Source organism: Geotrypetes seraphini, chromosome 4 (genome assembly GCF_902459505.1).
Source record: "Geotrypetes seraphini chromosome 4, aGeoSer1.1, whole genome shotgun sequence".
NCBI lineage: Eukaryota > Metazoa > Chordata > Amphibia > Gymnophiona > Dermophiidae > Geotrypetes > Geotrypetes seraphini.
The window spans coordinates 187268134-187288455 of NC_047087.1; the positions used below are offsets into that span (position 1 = coordinate 187268134).

The 20322-nt window shown below is 43.0% G+C and overlaps 1 protein-coding gene across 1 annotated transcript in view; it reads left to right on the forward strand.

The window, feature by feature from the left end:
* The first annotated feature begins 9154 nt into the window (after positions 1 to 9154).
* The window catches only part of MICU1 (mitochondrial calcium uptake 1), a 376908-nt gene continuing 365740 nt past the window's right edge, over positions 9155 to 20322 (forward strand). Inside the window, exon 1 of the mRNA XM_033940604.1 lies at positions 9155 to 9353. The gene's annotated coding sequence lies outside the window, so the exon portion shown is untranslated. The remainder of the gene's footprint in view (positions 9354 to 20322) is intronic.

The following is a 20322-nucleotide window of genomic DNA, read 5'->3' on the forward strand; positions in this document are numbered from 1 at the left end:
AGAGATAGGAAGGGAAGACATGGAAATGTAGATTTTGAGATGAAAGCAAAAAAAATGGAATGTTAAGTTAATGCCAAAGATGGATGCAAGGTTTGATCCAAACAGACCGGGGATTTTAAATTACAGTCCACTTGAGGGGGCAATACTTTCAAAATAGAACAAAACACCTGTGTTTTGTTCTATTTTGAAAGATGGATGCAAGGCAGAAAGTGAAGACGGAGAGAAAAAGTCAGTGGACAAGAAGGCCCTGGAAATATAGTTAAAAGCACAGAAAAATAAAGACATCAGACAACAAAGGTAGGGAAAATGATTTTATTTTCAATATAGTGATTGAAATGTTTCAGTTCTGAGAAAGGAAAGATTTTAAGCTTTAACTGTGAGGGCCGCAGAAAAATATAGGGTACTTGGAGGGCTGCAGAAAAAATAGTAAATGTCTTATTAAAGAAATGACAATTTTGCATGAGGTAAAACTCTTTATAGTTTATAAATCTTTCCTTTAACAGATAAAGGAAATATTTATAGACTATAAAGAGTTTTACCTCATGCAAAATTGTCATTTCTTTAATAAGACATTAACTTTTTTTTCTGCGGCCCTCCAAGTACCTACAATCCAAAATGTGGCACTGCAACGGGTTTGAGTTTGAGACCACTGCTTTACATCTTTAAATATTTGGACATTAAGGCAAATTATGCTTGCAAACAAAAGACGTAAGGGTTGATAATGCTACTTAGTGATCTCCAGTTGCTAGGAAATGGGCTAAGGGTGAGTCTCTTGATGGCACAGACCCGTATACAGAACAGACTCTATTCGTCACTGATTTCCTTAAAGATTCATTTTCTTATCTTTAAAAAAAGAAAACACTGAAGCATCCCTCATTAAAGCTGGAGGCTAAATTTGTGCAAAATAGTATCTAATTTCAAAAATCTGTGGTCTTTGTTGTCCTATGCTTCATTTAAAACAACTGGAAAAATCAAAACAAAACAGAGATCTTTCTTACAGGAGCGATTAATATGACAGCTGTTTCCCTTAATACTGGAGGCATGTAATATAGAGTCATATGGTATATTCACTATGATCTCAAATTTATAATACATGTATTTGTAAAGCAAAAAGCTGAATAAACTGGAGGTATTCAACCTACAGCATTTTTGTAATACATAAAGAAGACTTTCATGCCAGCTCAAACTATTTGGCTCTTTCCCATGGAGATTAACTCCTGTGACTAATAATTTCCAAACAACTATCTTTGTATCTGTTTCTCTAACCCAGGGATGCATAAGTTTAGTCTTTGAGGGCCACAAATTGGTTGGGTTTTCAGAAAACTCCAAATGAATATACATGACATAAGAATTGCATACAAAAAAGGTAGTAGGACATGCAGCCCTTGAGGACTGAATTATTGCAACTCTTCTCTAATCTCACGAAATGATTATATATCTCTGGTCTAAAGTGTATAACTGTTAGGGAAGCACAAAGAACATATTCTGGTTTGTTTTCAGGTAATTTTTGGACTTTTTCTCCAAATATTTTTACAGTTTTTGTTAATTTCAAACTTACCCCCTCTTTTACTCAGCTGTAGTAGAGGTTTCTACCACGGCCCAGAAAGCTAAATGCTCCGACACCACATTAGTGCTCATAGGAATTCTATGAGCGTCAGAGCACTTAAGTTCTACTGCAACTTAGTAAAACAGGGAGGGGGTATCTTTAATTTAAAAAATGCTAACACATGAAATTTGACTTTATGCACAGTAATTTATATGTTATTGTACATTTAATTGATTCTGCATGTAAGGCAAGCTAATAAGCTGAATGTGTGCTAACAAATGCATTTTCCTAATATCTATGGAAGCAATTCTATATCTTGATGCCTCAGCCTAGGTGCCCAATGTTGAGCACTTACCACTAATGCCTTCACCGCCCCATCCCCGCAGCATCCACCCTTCCCTCTCACCACCTCACTGCCCTTCAGTGGCCTGAGAATCTCCCCCTTACCTTCGCAGCGTAAACAAACTTAAGGGAGGGAAGGCACGCGGTCACTGATTGCGCGCTCGGCCCTTTCCCTCCCTACCTCTGGTGAACTCTGTCTCCCTGTCCTCCTCCCCCTTACCTTCGTGACACTTTAGAAAATAAACTGATGCCGGCGAAGCCTGCCTGTGCCTCCCTGCAGTCGCGTGTATGTGGGCGGAAGCTTCTCCTCTGATGCAACCGGAAGTTGTGTCAGAGGAGAAGCTTCCGCCTACACAAACATGACTGCATGGTGGCCTTAGACAGGCTTCTCCGGCTTCAGTTTATTTTCTAAAGCGGTGTGAAGGTAAGGGGGAGGGAGGGAGGGAGATAGATTTTGCTGGAGGTAGGGAGGGGGCCGAGCACGATCGGTGACCATGTGCCTTCCCTCCCTTAACTGCGGGGACAAGGCCATTCACCGCTCCACGGGGCGGTGGATGGCCATGTCTCCATGTCAGTAGTGAGCGTTTTGGCGGGTTACCAGCGCCTACTCAAAGCTAGCCGCGGGTAACTACCACCGTGTCATTCTCTAATACTTTGGAGGAAAAGTGGAAGAGGGGAGATATGATAGATATATTTAAATACCTATGTGTCATAAATACGCATGAGGCAAGTCTCTTTCATTTGAAAGGAAACTCCAGAGCGAGAGGGCATATGATGAAGTTAAGAGCTGATAGGCTCAGGAGTAATCTAAGGAAATACTTTTTTACAGAAAGAGTGGTAGATGGATAGAATAGTCTCCCTGTAGAGGTGGTGGAGACTGTCTGAATACAAGAAAGTGTGGGTCAGACATGTGGTATGATGCGAATGGGCAGTGTGTGGGCCATTTGGCTTCTATCTGCCATTTTGTTTCTATGTTTATTTATTTATTTCGATTTTTATCCTGTCCTCCCAGTAGCTCAGAACGGCCTACAAGCAAACATTCACAGTGGAGTACATTTGGACAATACAAAGACTATACAATAGTTTAAGTACAAGGACTATACGGCAATTTAAGCACAGGTTAAGAATGGGCTATACAGCAATTTAAGTAGAAGTTCAGAATGGAGAAGAGAGCGTAGAAGGGAGGGGGAGTTTAAGGGGGGTGAGGGGGTAGATTGCAGTTGTAATCCTAGTGGGAGACTCGATCCTTAGGCATGTGGACAGCCACATAGCAGGAGGGAGAGAGGACCGACTGGTGACCTGCCTTCCGGGAGCAAGAACCAAGGACATCGTGGACAAAATTGGAATGATCCTGGAAGGGGCGGAGACAGAAGAGACCGCTGTAGTGATCCACATCGGGACGAACGATGTCAGCAGGAGAGACTACAAAAGAAGCACGCTGTTAGAACAATTCAAGATTCTGGGAAGGAAGCTGAAGATGAGGGCCCAGAAGATAGTGTTCTCAGAGATCCTACCAGTACCGAGGGCAGATGTGAAAAGGCAGGAGGAACTACAATCAATAAATACGTGGATGAGGAGATGGTGTGAGGAAGAAGGATTCCACTTCGTGAGGAACTGGACGACGTTCTGGGGCAAGAGCAAGCTCTACAGGAAAGATGGACTGCACCTGAGCGCAGCAGGAACTAGACTCCTAGCAAACAACGTCAAGAGAGGAATAGAACAGGCTTTTTAAACTAAGAAGAAGGGGAAAGCCGACAGTTGACAAAGGGTCGACGATTCGGAAGACGGTATCCTGTGAAGATACCGAGGGGAAAAATGGCTGGGAAGGAAAAAGGGACAAACTGCAGGAGTCGACTAACCCAGAAGAAGTGGTTACAATGTCTGCAGCAAAAGAGAAGAAAATATGGACCGAAGCACAGGGAAAAGAAAGGAGGACAGCAAAATACCAGGATCTAAAGTGCATATATGCTAATGCAAGGAGCCTAAGAAACAAAATGGGGGAACTAGAAGCCTTGGCCAACGCAGAAGACATCGACATCATTGGAATCTCTGAAACATGGTGGAATGAGGAAAGCAAATGGGATACAGCACTACCGGGATACAAGCTCTATCTCCAGGACAGAACAGGACAAAAAGGAGGTGGAATAGCCCTATACATAAAAGAAGGCATACAATCCACACAAATGGACACAGCAGAGACGGCCAGCAAGCCGGAATCTCTATGGGTTAAAATACCGGGAAGGAAAGGGCCTGAAATAAAGATGGGTCTATTTTATCGCCCACCGGGGCAAACCAGAGATATCGATGAGGAAATGGAAGCCGAGATGAAGCGTGAATGCAAAAGCGGCAACACGGTTATTATGGGAGATTTCAACTACCCTGGGATAGACTGGAGGCTTGGATGCTCGAAATGCACTAGGGAGACAAAATTCCTGGAAGCTACACAGGATTGTTTCATGGAACAGCTTGTTAGAGATCCGACGAGAGGAAATGCCACTCTGGATCTAATCCTAAATGGGTTAAGGGGACCTGCAAAGGAAGTAGAAGTAGTGGGACCGTTGGGAAACAGCGATCATAATATGATCAAGTTCAAGGTTGAGGTAGGAGTGTCAAAAGGCAAGAGATCCATTGCGACAACTTTTAACTTCAGGAAAGGAAACTACGAAGCAATGAGGGAATTGGTAAGGAAGAAACTTAGGAACACTTCCAAAACATGGCTAACGGTAAATCATGCCTGGTCCTTCTTCAGGGACATGGTGAGCGAGGCGCAAAATCTGTATATCCCCAGATTCAGGAAGGGGTGTAAAAAGAATCGAAGAAAAGACCCGGCGTGGATAACCAAAACAGTGAAGGAAGCGATAGGCAATAAGAAAAAATCATTCAAGAAATGGAAAAAGGACAAAACTGAGGGGAACTGGAAAGAGCACAAGAAGCATCAAAAAGAATGTCACCGTGAGGTTCGGAAAGCCAAAAGAGAGTATGAAGAGAGGCTAGCCAGGGAAGCAAGAAATTTCAAACCATTCTTCAGATATGTTAAAGGGAAGCAGCCGGCTAGAGAGGAAGTGGGACCGCTGGACGACGGAGACAGGAAGGGAGTGGTGAAGGAGGAGAAGTTAGTGGCAGAAAGGCTTAACATGTTCTTCTCGTCTGTATTTACAAACGAAAACACGTCCAACATACCGGAACCTGAGCAATTCTTCAACGGAAGTCAGGCAGAAAAATTAACATCCATAGAAGTGAGCCTTGAGGACGTTCGTAGGCAGATAGAAAAACTAAAAACTGACAAATCCCCGGGTCCGGATGGCATACATCCAAGGGTTCTGAAGGAATTAAAGGAGGAGATAGCGGAACTACTGCAGCAAATTTGCAACTTATCCCTGAAAACAGGCGAGATCCCGGAAGATTGGAAGATAGCCAACGTTACGCCCATCTTTAAAAAGGGATCAAGAGGTGACCCGGGAAACTACAGGCCGGTGAGCCTGACTTCGGTTCCGGGGAAAATGGCAGAAGCACTGATAAAAGAAAACATCGATCAACATTTTGAAAAAAATGAACTTCTGATAACCAGCCAGCATGGTTTCTGCAAGGGAAGATCGTGCCTAACGAACTTATTGCACTTCTTCGAAGGGATCAACAAACGGATGGACAAAGGAGACCCCATAGACATCATATATCTAGATTTCCAAAAAGCCTTTGACAAGGTGCCCCATGAATGTCTACTCCGGAAACTGAAGAACCATGGGGTGGAAGGAGACGTACATAGATGGATCAGAAACTGGTTGGAGGGTAGAAAACAAAGGGTAGGAGTGAAGGGTCACTACTCCGACTGCTCGGTGCTCGGGCCGCTGCTATTTAATATCTTCATAAATGATCTAGAAACAGGAACGAAGTGCGAGATAATAAAATTTGCGGACGACACCAAACTATTTAATGGAGCTCGGACTACAGAGGACTGCGAAAAGTTGCAAAGGGACTTGAACAAATTAGAAGAATGGGCGGCGAAATGGCAGATGAAGTTCAACATTGAAAAATGTAAAGTATTACATGTGGGGAGCAGAAACTCGAGGTACAACTATACAATGGGAGGGATGTTATTGAATAAGAGTACCCAGGAAAGGGACTTGGGGGTAATGGTGGACATGACAATGAAGCCGTCGGCACAGTGTGCAGCGGCCGCTAAGAGAGCGAATAGAATGCTTGGTATAATCAAAAAGGGTATTACAGCCAGAACGAAAGAAGTTATCCTGCCGTTGTATCGGGCGATGGTGCGCCCGCATTTGGAGTACTGCGTCCAATATTGGTCGCCGTATCTTAAGAAGGATATGGCATTAGTTGAGAGGGTTCAAAGGAGAACAACACGTCTGATAATAGGTATGGAAAACCTGTCATATTCTGAGAGATTGGAGAAGCTGGGTCTCTTTTCCCTGGAGAAGAGGAGACTTAGAGGGGATATGATAGAGACTTACAAGATCATGAAGGGCATAGAGAGAGTAGAGAGGGACAGATTCTTCGAACTTTCGAAAAATAAGAGAACAAGAGGGCATTCGGAAAAGTTGAAAGGGGACAGATTCAAAACAAATGCTAGGAAGTTCTTCTTTACCCAACGTGTGTTGGACACCTGGAATGCGCTTCCAGAGGACGTTATAAGGCAGAGTACGGTACTGGGGTTCAAGAAAGGATTGGACAAATTCCTACTGGAAATGGGGATAGAGGGATATAGATAGAAAATTATTGCACAGGTCCTGGACCTGTTGGGCCGCCGCGTGAGCGGACTGCTGGGCACGATGGACCTCGGGTCTGACCCAGCAGAGGCGTTTCTTATGTTCTTATGTTCTTAATTTTAGTTGAAGAGGAGGGTCTTTACCGATTTCCGGAAGGTCATCAATGAGTTGTGTAACCTGATTTGTGGGGGAAGTTGGTTCCAGAGTTGGGAGATGAAGTGGCTGTAGGAGCATTTGCGGGCAGTTTCTGACAGGAGAGACCTTCCTAGGGGATGCATAGGTGTTTCTTCATTTCCGAGCGGAAGGGGCGGGTGGGGGTGTACAGGATTAGCTTGGATTCTATATAGGCTGGGGTGGTGGCGTAAATAATTTTATGCGCTATTACCTGGGCCTTGAATGCACAGCGTTGGTTAACTGGAAGCCAGTGCTCTGCGCGGAAGGCTGGGGAGATGGTGTTGTGGTAGTTGAGGCTGTTTAGGAGGCGGATTGATGCATTTTGTACCCGCTGGAGGCGCTTGAGATCTTTTTTGGCTACTCCATTAAATAGGGAGTTGGAGTAATTCATCTTGGAGAGGACATAGGCGTAGAGGAGTTGGGCTAGGTCAGGTGTGGAGATGTAAGGTTTGATCCTTCTCAGTTGGCAGAGGTAGTAGAAGGAGGTGGAAACTACTTGAGATATGTGGGTGGACAGGCCGCATACCTGATCTGCTGCTCTTAGTAAGGTGGAGTCCCATGATAGTGTTGGGTGTGTGTATTTGGTACTTTTTTCCTGATCCTGATAAAAGTTCGATCTTGGAGGCGTTCAGCTGTAGTTTGTTGTTTGTCATCCAGGATTTCATATCAGAGAGGCAGTGAAGGAGGTTGGCGATTTGGGATGATCGGTTTTCGCCTAGTGGGAGGAGCAGTTGGATGTCATTGGCATAGGAGTGGATTTTAATGTTCAATGTTTCTCAGCTTCTTCAAGCCATGTGCCCCCTAAGTCTATCAAAAATCAACCGAGTAACCTCGTCCAGGCTCCGCCCCAAACCCAATCCATTTTTCTTATACACACAATAAAATCTTATTAATACATAATGGTAACCACAAAATTATAAAACCACAAAGCACACTGTACACACAGAAAATGTTAATTATCATTTAAATTCAGGGGTTTTTCAAAGAGATTAAGGCAGATGACTTTAAAATATGCAATGTCACCTCAGTAACAATGATAGAAAAATAGACAAATATAGTACAAAATATAAACAGCAGATATAAATTCTTAAAACTGACACAGTTCAATCACTAAATTGAAAATAAAATCATTTTTCCTACCTTTGTTGTCTGGTGATTTCATGAGTCTCTGGTTGCACTTCCTTTTGACCGTGCTTCCAATATTTCTTTCTTTTTGCCTCCTGCATGCTTCCTCTCTTCCGGACCTTATTCCTTTCTCCTAGCAACATCTCTCTCTGCCCCTCCATGAGTCCAACTTTTCTTCCTCTTTCCTCCATTCCCATTGGCAACATGACTCCCTCTCTCTCTCACTGTCCATCTGTCTTTCTCTCATTCCCTCCCTTGCTGCAAAGGGAGTGGGGGGGGGGGGTGAGAGAGAGAGAGAGAGAAAGATCCAGGGGTACATCTCTCCCACCTCCAACATTTCTCCCTCTCTCATCCCCCAGATCACGTGCAGCATTTTTCAACTGCCTACTAGCCCCATGCCCATTTCTTCATCACCCTTCTCCAGCACAATGTCACATCTCTCCCTCCATCACTATCCTTTTCCCCCTTATACCTATAATTTCTACCCATAGGGATTTCAATGTGTGTTTCTGCTCCACCAATTTAATCCACCCTATCACTATGATATAACTTGTACCCTGGTATGACAGTGTCTCAGATAGCACTTGGATGTTCTGTATGCATACCTATGGCACGCCCACAACTTGGGCATCTTTGCCTGGATGTTGAGTCCTGCTGAATAGCTTTGTTCTACCCTGTTGATTATATGATTTGTCTTCCCCCTGGACGTTTATATTGGACCTTTTTTACACGTTCATAATTTGTGATTATGAGCCATATAGTGTCAATGTGTGTGTGTATAAAAAACCGATGAAATCTGTTGCAACCATAAATTTGATCTGGTGCCATAAAGGGATAGATTGGAAGGTGACATAATGGAGAATGGCGCTGATGGTGAAAAATGTTTGAAAAAACGCTGAAAGTGGTGTCCAAAAAAATTGGTCTAATGCACTGTGATAGACTTGAAGATGACATAATGGAGAGTAGTGCTGATGGTGAAATTGAAAGTGATATAATGGGGAATGGTGCTGATGTTGAAAAATCTGCATAGGGAAGCTACTATGTAATATCAGGCTGAGAATTGACACCTCCTTTTTTTGGCTGAAGTACAGTACTGCATTTGATTGATAATGATTCATAATTACCACGTCAGTTGGCTAATGAACCAATAATATGCACGTTCAACTTCAACGTCAAGCACGTAGGCGCACCGCCTCAGCGTGTCTCTGTTGGGGTTTTTTTTCCCAGCATGCACGTAGGTATGTAGCGTTTGTTTTGGCTCGTTGCGAACGTTTGTTAGTTTCATTTCGGAGGGTCCGAAGCCAGTATACATACAATCTTTTGGAATGTTTTTACTTTTTATGTAGTTTGTTTTTGATTCATCGATGTTTGTATTTCACATCGTTATCACAGGATTTTCCACAAGTTGATGCAGAGGACCCGCTCACGACTAGTTTTCTTACGAGGTACTATAGGATTAGCATTCAATTAGGCAGTCATATTCAGTGTTGGTTTCCAACTTTTCTTTGAACGTGGCGTTATGGTTATCTATATTTATGATCCTGCTAATGGACACATTTCATCATGTGCTGTAAATTACCATCTTTTCATGATGAATCTTTTTTTATGTTGTTTTTTTTTTTTTTCAATCTCTGTTCAGTTGATCGGTGAGGTTTTTTATTTTTTTTTTCATTTTCAGCCTTGTATTGCCATACTAGTTCCCCTAAGCACATTTCCTGTGCAATAGGTGAGATATTCTAGATAAGTGGGTTGTGTCCCCATGGCAGTGCAGAAGGAATCCATTCTGGATTTTTTTTTCTATGACTGCTCTACTTCACTGTACTCTGTCTCCAACTTCAGTTTTTCCCTTATGCATGTGTGCCTGAAGGAGTGTTTCTGTTCTGCTCTACCTTCTTTTCTTGTTTTTATGTTTTCGTCCCTTTTAGGGAATTCTTTGTGCTCAAGAGTGTTTCTTCAGCTCTGCCTGCCTAGAGAAGAGGCAGCCTCTGGTCTGCAGCTGACACACCTGTTGGTCAGCTTGCCTTAGTTTCTATGGAGCTCGTGGCCTTCCCCGCTTTTCTCTCATCCTCTGTTAAGCGGGGGGTTGAGCACAGGTTGTTAGGCATCCTTTAGGGGCTCAGCAGAATCTCGCAAGGCATAAGTTGTGTTTTCACCTACACCTGTCCAAATAGCGCGTCTTATCGGTCTGCAGGGGTAGAGGTAAGGTAGGCATCCTGTCTGACTTGCAGCCTGAAGAGCAGCATGAGTCAGTGATTTCTTCTCATCCAGCTACTGTGAGAGAACTGAGGCAGGCTGCAGCACATTTCCAACACAGGTCACAGTGAGTAAGTCTGTCGTAGCCTGTGAAGTGATTCGGAGGGGTGTATGTTTGTGTTCTGAATTACACTGTTTTGGATGTTTCTGCATATCCCCCTGTGTTCTCCCACCCAACAAAATTCTAAAATTGCTGTTTTTAGACTTTGCTTCCTATTGAAAAAAAAAAATCATGATTTTTGACGGCCGCCTTGAGTTTTTAGCGATCTTTTTTTCAAAAGTTCCCTGCACTTCCAAAACTGCATTTTTTGCCTCAATACTTGTTGGGATTGGGTCCTTGGGCCCCTCTGCTCCAAATTCATGCCAGGATTGTGCAAAATTTGTGCTTCTTGAGCTCTTTTGTGCCATGTGGTGTGGCCAGAAGAGGCGGGAACACAAAGCCTAGCCTCTCATCTGTCTAAGCAGGTAATAAAAAGTGCAGCCTTCTCTGTTTTCGGGGCTTAGCAGTGTGGCCATTTCTGTGTGAAGGGACGCGGATTCCTTCCCCCCCGCAGTCTGGGAAACGTAGGCTTCAGTCATCCAAGGGTGACTTCATGCTCCATGGTCATGATGTCCTCTCAAATTTTGATATTTTTGTGCCCTACCTGTCAGAACAGCTGTGCTTTTACTGCGCAGGCCTCCTACTCCTTGGACTTGTCTCTTTGAGCTTTGCCTTCCTGAGTGTGTCCTACTCATGTTGGGGATCAGTTGTTCACCCCTTGTTTTCTGAGGATGCCTTTCCCGTGACTGAGGACCTGTACGAGCATGTCTGATCTGCAGGGCCTTCTCTGGTTTTCCACCCTGGGGATGATTCCATGGTTCTGCCTTTCTTTTAGTCTGTTGCCTTGCTGCATCTCTTTTCGAATCTCTCTATAAGCTCACTTTGAACCCGCAGCCAGCTCTTTCTATCTCCTCCTCTTTCAAGTATGGAGTGAGTGCTCTGTTTTCATCATTTTCTTGGCATCCTGTTCCTGACAGTCTGCTCGGGGCATGGGTTCCTCTGGCAGAGCTCCTCGCTTGCACAGGTGTCAGAGTGCTCCTTCCTTCCCAGTGCAGGTGGATTGGTGCTCCTGGGCATGCAGGATCTCCTTGAGGATGTGGTTCTTCATGGACCTTTTGTAGTAGTGTCTCTCAAGGTCCTGGCTACCTCGGCAGTGTTCTTGTCTCTAGTGCTGGTTTATTCCGGTTGAGCACCTTGGCAAATGATGGCATAGCTTCTTTTCTCTGATGTAGCTGATGTTCCTGACGCTCTCTATGTCCTTATCTGGGTTCTGGTTCAGGCATCGGCATCTTTGCTGTCTGCTTGCAGTCTGTTCTGGCTTCGACTCTGGGCCAGTCTCCTCTACAGCTACTCTTGCGAGGCTTCCTTTTCAAGGGCTAAGGTCTGGACGACCTCATGAATTCTGTGGTGGACCGTCATCCTAAGGTACTAACTAAAGATGGAGCCAGAGAGCACAGTGAAGTAGAGCAGAGTCGCAGAAAAAATCTGGAGTGGATTCCTTCTGCATATGGAACACGGTCATTGAACACAACCTAGTTGTCTAGAATGTCTCACCTATCTACTGGAAAATAACTTACCAGAATAAGTACATAATCTCTTGTTTTTTTCAACATCAGCACCATTCCACATTATGTCACTTTCAATTTCACCATCAGCACTACTCTCCATTATGTCACCTTCAAGTCTATCACATTAGTGCACAATGTCTTAAACACACAATGACACTGTTTGTGGCTTTTATTAATTTTCATTAAGCTTTATTAATCATAACTTATTTACGTGTACATTGCATAGATTTATCAATTTTATGTTTGGCTTGTTTCTTATGTATGTATATTTATTTTATCCAGACCCCTGATGCAGGTGGATACGCCGAAACGCAGCCTGTGTTCGGTCACAATAAACTGAATTTGTTTTCCCTGTCTTGAAGGCCCTTTGTGCTTTTTCTTTCCCATTCGCTAATTTTGCCATTGTACGTGACCATTTTTAAAATTAACGTGATAATATAGATGCGCTAACTGTTTAGTACAGAAACACCTACTCTCTGCCCCCAGACATGTCCTCTTATTTTTTAGCATGTAGTTTGCATGTGCAGATCCAAAACTTACTGCAGGATGTCTTATATATGTTGAGGAATGGATACTGAGATTGAAATTGATCATTATTAAAACTAAAATAAGTTATCACCTTACCCAATAGAGGCTGCCCCTTCTAAAGTGCTCATTGCAGATGTTTTAGTACCAATTGCAAGTAAGGCTAAGAATTTAGGAGTTATGATTGATTTGGATTCATCCTTGAAGAGTCAGGTGCAAAAAGATTTAAGTCAGGTATTTTGTAGACTCTGTATGCTAGGTAGGTTGAGGGAATATCTTACTGAAGGAAATTTTAGGAAGGTCAGTCAGAGCCCCTGTTATTACTGCAATGCCTTGTTTTGGGGCATTTTGCAGAATTTGATAAAAAGCTTTACGGGTAGCTCAGAACGCTACAGCAAGACTTACTTGTGGAAGATCATGGTATGAACACATGACATCAATTCTATGGTGGTCCCTCTAATTTTTTGTGTTTAAAAGTATGGCTATTCTTTTGTGGGTGTGCTGAGAGGTTCTGTGTTCAGTTCCCTCAAGAGGTGCAGCGGGAAGTAAATTAATGGCAATAACACAAGAGTGATTGCATAAAATTTATATTTTATGGAAATAGGCTTAATTTTACAGAGGCAATACTTAAAAGAAAGATATACCATTCATATGCTTGTTACTAATGTACAGAAAGATAATTTGTTATAGAACTGCTTCTGTGTTTTTGTGAATGAGAGAGAAAAGACAGTTTTTTCCCTTTGTGTCTCTGAATTAGTGCTGCCCGATTTACCGAGTCAAATTAATTTTCTAAAAAATCAGACTCACCAATTCAGTGAATCCTGACTCCTGACATACCTCTGGGCCTCTTAAAGAAGCAGCAGTGGTGGCGGTCATCGGTCTTGGCAAAGGCAGCACAGTGAACAGGCTTCTCCTGATCTGTAATGCTGGGGCCCTCCCTCTGCTGCATCATTGATGACATGGCAGAGGGAAGTCCTGGTGGGCAGGCCGCAAGAAATGGATATGGTAGTGGAAGGGAAGGTACAGAGATGGAAGATGGATTGTGAGCACAAAGAGAGAAAAAAATGTCAAATGGTCAGGAGACCCTGGTGAGCAAGTTAACAGAGGACAAACAGAAACCAGAACATGGAATCAACATGATTTGAATAATAAAAAGACCAGACAATAAAAGGTAGAAAAAATAATTGTATTTTTTATTTTGTGATTTCAATATGTCAGTTTGGGAATATGTATCCTGCCAGAGCTGGTGTTAGACAGCGAGCGTTAGCAAGGACCTAATAGAGAGAGGAAAATTCTTGTTTATTTTGCACTGGCATGGGGCTTGAGAGGGCAAAGAGGGTTAGGGTGGATGAAGAGGCTACAAAATACTGTATATACTCAAATATAAGCTGCCACGATTATAAACCGAGGTAACCTTTTCTGCCAAAAAAGGAGGAAAAAAGGTTGACTCGAATATAAACCGAGAGGGGGGTGGGTAATATTCAAGTGCCCTGCTCTGCCAGTCTCTGCACCCAGCTCCCCTCCCTCCCTTAGCTCTGCACCCTGCCTCCCCTCTCCCTGCTCTGTACTCTCTCCCTCCTGATGCCTTGCAGACGCTGCCTAAGACCTGGTGGGCCAGCGGTGGGCTGGGACAGGAGGGAACCCTCCTGTTTCCCGGCTGACTCTGCCTTCCTTTACCACCCTCTCACCTCTTACGAGTTCTTGCAGGCCTTGGGAGAACTTGCGGCAGCCAATCACTAGTGGCTCTCCATGGGGCGGGAGCGCAGGAAGGCTGCTCCTGCTCTGGTTCACTGCTGGACCACTGGGGATTGTAAAAGGTATGTGGAGGAGACAGGAGGCTGGTAAAGGAAGGCACAGTTGGCTGGGACAGAAGGCAGGAAGGATCCCTCCTGTCCTGCCTCACTGAGGATTTTAAAGGTATGCAGGGTAGCTGGGTCTTGCGGGGCTGGGTAAAAGTTTTTTGAGACAGCCAGGGCATGAGGCAGGAGGGAACCCTCCTGTCCTGGCACATCGCTGGCCCACCAGGTCTTAAGGCAGGCCTGGTGAATGGCCTACAACAGGTCCAGGAGGGGGGCAGCTGGGCGCTGACCTGAATATAAGCTAATACTCCTCTTCCTACCTAAGTTTCAGAAAACTTATAAAAACAAACTTGTTCAACCAGTTTGTAACCAAGTCCTCTTAAGCCCTTCCTCTCCATCTCCAACCGAATTGTTCCCAAGTTCTCTCATGCCTCACCTCAGTATCATGCTCTCCTATATTTTGATAATCTTACATTGTACCTATATTCGCTGATTGTCCAGCTCTTCGTTGTTGTAAACCGCCTCGAACTACCACGGCTTTGGCGGTATATAAGAATAAAATTATTATTATTATTATTTTGGGCCATTTTTTTTGCCCCAAAAACTCGACTTATATTTACGTATATATGGTAAACCAAAGCCAGGACGTTTGAATAAAACGTCCTATTGGGTGGGAAACATGAATCGAAGCGAAAAATAAATTCAATAGGCCAAACTGAATCGAACATGTTTTCCCTGAATCGGACAACACTGTTTTGACTAAGTGAGATGTCTAGGTGCTGTGTGGGGGAAGAGAGGGAGATAAACAAGAGTCCAGAGAGGAAAGGGGGGGGGTTCAGAGAGGAGGCATTTTATAGGTTGGAATCTTGTTCTAAAAAAATAGCCTCTATTGTTGGTTCCAGCATCTCTCTGCTATACTGTTTTGAAACAATGGTCCTTAATTGATAAGGAAGGTGTGACAGGAATGGTAGATATAATCAGTCTGTGTATCTTTTGTTCCATTCAAGTAACATATCTTCTTGATAAACAGTCCAGGCTGGTTGGATACTTAAGGTGCTGTATGTAGATTCTGTGTAGGGGCTTTTAGGGCCTATCTGCACTAACATTCTGCAATTATGTGCAAGGCACAAGAAAACACTCATAATTAAAACGCACTTCTGTCAGACAAACACCTTAAACAATAAATTAACATAAAAATAGCTTCATTTTAAAACTATAGTATCATCAACAGGTTAAATTGAATAGTATCGTTCAAATAGTACTGTTTTAATGAATTTCCTGAAGCTTAATAAGGATGGAGCTCTCTTTGCTTCAAGTGGCAAGGCGTTCCACAACATGCACTAAACTGCTAGCATGGTGTGGCGGTGACATCTTAATCTCACTTACTTCAAAGATGGCACCTCTAAACAGAGTTTGCTCATCAGAATGCAACATCCGACTTGGCTGATATAAATTAAAAAGTCTGCTCATCACTGCTGGCTATTTAAGTGTGTCGCAGCTTATAGATCAAACAGAGCACTTTAAACTTGATCTGAGCAGAAACAGGTAACCAATGGAGATTTACTAGAATTGGGGTTATATGATAATGACTAATTCTAGAAACATCCCAGAGGCCTTTGCTGTCCCTCTGAATAGGCCATCTCACATGCTGACAAGCAGTATTCAGTAATGTAAGGCTGACAGCTACATTGGTTGCCAATTTGGCAGAGAATTGAGTTTAAGGTCTTACTGTTGGTATTTAAGGCACTGACATATCTGTGATTATTTCAACCAGTCTGACATTCTTCCAGCCATCCAGATCTTTGAGATCGATGTCTGAAGCAAAATTAGATGTGTCATCTTTTAAACAGTGAGATTGGAGAATTATCACTCATCAATCTTTTCTATCATGAGCTCAAAGCTCTGGAATGCATTACGGTTCCCTCTACAAACACTACTGGACATGAAGGAATTTTAAGAGAGGTTTGAAAACTTTACTGTTTCAGCAAGCATATGAGGTGATATGAACATGAGCAAAATAAATATGATGCAGAATTATTTATTGTATCGTGTGGTTAGTTAGTATTGAGTACATCATTGATTTTATGAATGGTATTTTGCATGCCACTTTGAAGACTTGATAGGCAGATTATAAATATTTTAAATAAATATTCTGTGGCAGGTATATATTAGTGCTTACTTCAGCTTAGTAAAAGGTCCCCTTTGTGTTTAATGTACTAACCAGACCAAATTTGCAAGCTACATCAGAAGGGAAAAAAGAGAATCGGACAGCAGTATTTATTTATTTTGGGATTAATGCATATCTGCAGATATGCGCACATACTTCTCCAAAGGAAATGCCTTTGGTTCTGGGTGGAACTTTGTTTTATATCATGATAATAACTTAATTAATTCTAGAGTCATAGGGCTAGATTCACTAAGCAAACAGATTATGTACCGATTGGTTTGTGATCAGATTTCCCTCCGACCCGATTCACTAACCTCTGTCCCGATCATCCTCTGATCCACGCATGCAAATGAGGGGGAACGGCATTGAAATGTAGGCAGGTAGCGATTCACTAACAAAAAACCTGCAACATATACTGGGCTGGCTGATCACAAACAAGAGATTGCTGGGGACCAGTCATTCACTGCTTTCCGACTGCCATCTCCTGCTCTCTGCCTGCTGTCTACCCCGACTTTCCAGCCTGTCCCCGACTCTCCTGCTCTGTGCCGTGATTTTCTCCTGCCGGCCTGCTCTGCTCCAAATCTCCTCTCCTGCTCCCTGCCCCGACTCTGCCAATTTGCTCCTGCCAGCCTGCTCTGCCCTGAATCTCCTGCACACTCTCTGCCCCCGAATCTCCTGCTCTTTTCCCCAAGCACTGCCTTGGCCTTCCCTCGCAGTGTGAGCCCGTGATTGTAACCTGCAGGTTTAAAGTGGGTTAAAACAACAGGCTCGCTGGACTGTTATAAAAAAAAAAAAAAAGTTGCTGCTCTTTGATGCATGCGCAGACCATCTACAGATGGTCTGCACATGTGTCGGGATAGTTACAGAGCGATCCGGGAGCTCGGTTGGGGGCATGATTCCAATCGCCCTTATTTGCATGATCGGATACATGCCCTTAGTGAATCTAGCCCATAGGCACCAACATTTCAGGATGATTGGGGATACCAAACTTAATAAAAATTACCCCTCCTTGAACAAAAATGAAAGAGCTTGTTCAATAGTGGGTGTGCTCAACATTCACTGCACCCACTGAGCTGGTTTCTATGTCTAGGAAGGTCATAAGGATTTTGCTAATCTTTTTAGAATAACCCATTAACACACATACATTTTTCAATTGGTTTTCTTTGTAATTATGGCAGTTTTCTAAGTACAAAGCTTGCAGGAAAAGACCGTGTACCTTATTTTCCAAGAACATACATGTGCATTTTCTTTTTGAAAACTGACAGAAGAATTTTGCACCCTTCTTTCTGAAGATTAGCTTTCTACAGAAAATAAAGCACATTCCAAGTGAGTGTAATGCTCACTTTTGAGGGTATTCCTGGATGTTCAATGCCAGGACCTGTGGATGTTCCAGCTTTGAATATCTGGTTCTTTTTAAACCAGTTAACACATACAGCCTCTTTTACAAAGCTGGGCTAGCGGCCCCGAAGCCCATAGAGATTTAAAGGGCTTCGGGGCTGTTGCTGTTCGGCAGCCGCTAGCACGGCTTTGTAAAAGAGGCCGGTAGCTACTTAAATCAAAATTCAACACTTAAGCAGCCATGGTCTATTGCATAATAATAGGACAGATGTTTCTGTGGTCTCATTTAAGTGGTAAACCTGGCTGCTTAAGGGCTGAATATTAACCTTTTAAGTGGCCAAGTGCTGACTCCACCCCCAACATAGCTGGCTTTGATTTAGGCGCTAACCGTGATATTCAGCAGCACTTAGCCTGATTTTTTTTTCTGATTACTCCTAAACCAATGATTCTTAACCTTTTTTGAGTTACGGACTCCTTTAAGGATCTGATGAAAACTATGGACCCCCTTCCCCAGACATATTCACATAAAACACAGCTTTGCATGCAATGAATATAATGCACTATGTCGAGATTTGATTGTCTTATACATATATGACATACACAAAGTATTACATTTTGAACAATCTAAAAAACCCCCAAAACACTCCTTTTTTATGCAAAAGGTGTATAACTTACGTCCATATAAGGAGGTTTTTTAATGGCTGATAATAGAGCGTTGTAGGGGAGCCAGTAAAATAGTACAGCTCTTTCCTTCATAGCTGCGGTGTTTCCACAGCTCCGGAGACTTTTGTCCCCCTTTTAAGAAATGCTTTATATTTAACAAAAGTTAAAAGCGATAAACTCTGTATATAACACTGGAGGTTAGTTTGAGTTTGGTAAAAGTAATGGCTACTCATTATAATTATTGAAATACAATCCTCTTGTGCAAATTAAAACAGATCTACTACTAAGTTTTCTACTATCATTACTAATACATCTACTCTTGTTATCTGCAAGAAAAATCAACAGTAATAGGCTGTATAGTGAATATAAATGTTAATTTTTATCTGACCCTCATGGACCCCCAGAAATCCATCCATGGACCCCTCTAGGGGATTCCAGGTTAAGAACCCTTGTCCTAAATAGGAACACGTTCTCACAATCCATTTAGAAACAGCAGTGTTTTTCAACCTTGTCATGGAGATACACCTAGCCAGTGAGGTTTTCAGGATTAGCACAATGAATATGCATCAGATATTGCATGTATTGGAGACTAATTATATGTAAGTCTATCTGAAGCTTATTTGTTGTGGTAATCCTAAAAACCTGACTGGCTAGGTATGTCTCCCCGGTTAAGAAGAAATGTGCTATGGCACCCCATACATTCTTTTAACCCAGGGGTTCTCAACCCAATCCTCAGGACTCGCAGCCAGTCTAGTTTTCAAGAAATCCACAATGAATAACGTATGAGAGAAATTTGCATACAGTAGAACATGTAAATTTTATCTCATGCATATTTCTCGTGGTATCTTGAAAACCTAACTGGCTGACTGTGTCCTGAGAACCGAGTTGAGAACCACTGTTTTAGCCAGACTAAACGATAAGAAAATTTTAGACAACCGATTTATTCATGCAAATTGCTACTTAAAAGCCCCCTTTCACAAAGGGCCCCTTTTTGATGCAGGTTTTTCTCAGATTCTAAGGCTTTTTTGACCACAGCCAGAAAATGGCCAACTCTCTATTTTTCAAATTAATGGCTATGTGCTAATGTTGTAATTATTCCATGGCTATTACCAAAAATTAGCACTTGAGCCTTTGCCGCCACCTATTTTGTAGGTGGTAAGGGCTGTTGTGCAAATCCCATCTGTTTATCCCAATGCATGCTGAGCTACTCTGAAGCTTAATAAGGATGGAGCTCTGTTTGCTTCAAGTGGCCCTGAAGTTGAGCAACTGAAACCACATTGTTCAAGGTAGGACAAGTTCAGCTTGGAATCTTGATGAGTTTGTATTAAAACCTGGCCAGCTGCAGGCCAGCCTTATGTGCCTTCTAGAGACTGTTCTGGTAATTCTGGATCCAAGGACCAGGCTAGAAACCATTAAAGACTGCTGCTGAGAGAAAGACATTCATGTGTGCTGTGGCCCTGTAGGAACAGGTCACCTAAGGACATTATTGTATTACAGAAATAGTTTTGAGTATTGATATCTCCTTTCCTTTGACACCTTTTAATAAATATTATTTGTTTTCACTGTAACTCACTGAGTGTATGTGGCTTGTCTTACCTGGTCTCACAACCCGCCTTTGCTTTAATTACCAAAGGCCCCTTAATATTTCAGAATGGCTTTTTTGTTGTTGTTGTTATTATCCCAGGATAAGCAGGCAGCATATTCTCTACATGTGAGTGACGTCATCCACAGAGCCCCGTCGCGGACAGCTTTTCAAGCAAACTTGATTGAAGATCTTAAAGTTTGCTAGAGCTGCACCACGCATGCGTGTGCCTTCCCGCTCCACTAGAGGGCGCATCTCCTCCTCGTGGTCTTCAGTCCTTAGTTTTCCACGGAGCCAGAAAGCCCTGTCTCTCTTCTCTGTGTTCTAAGTGCCTTTCTTGCACCGCGGCTTCTTTATTTTCACTTTGGGAGTCGCTGTGCGGTGTTTCGTACTTTTTTCTCCACTCGTGTACTTTTTTCTTTTTTGACTTTGGTGACCGGGGGATCTCGGTTTGCCTTGGCCGCCTGACCTCGCATGGC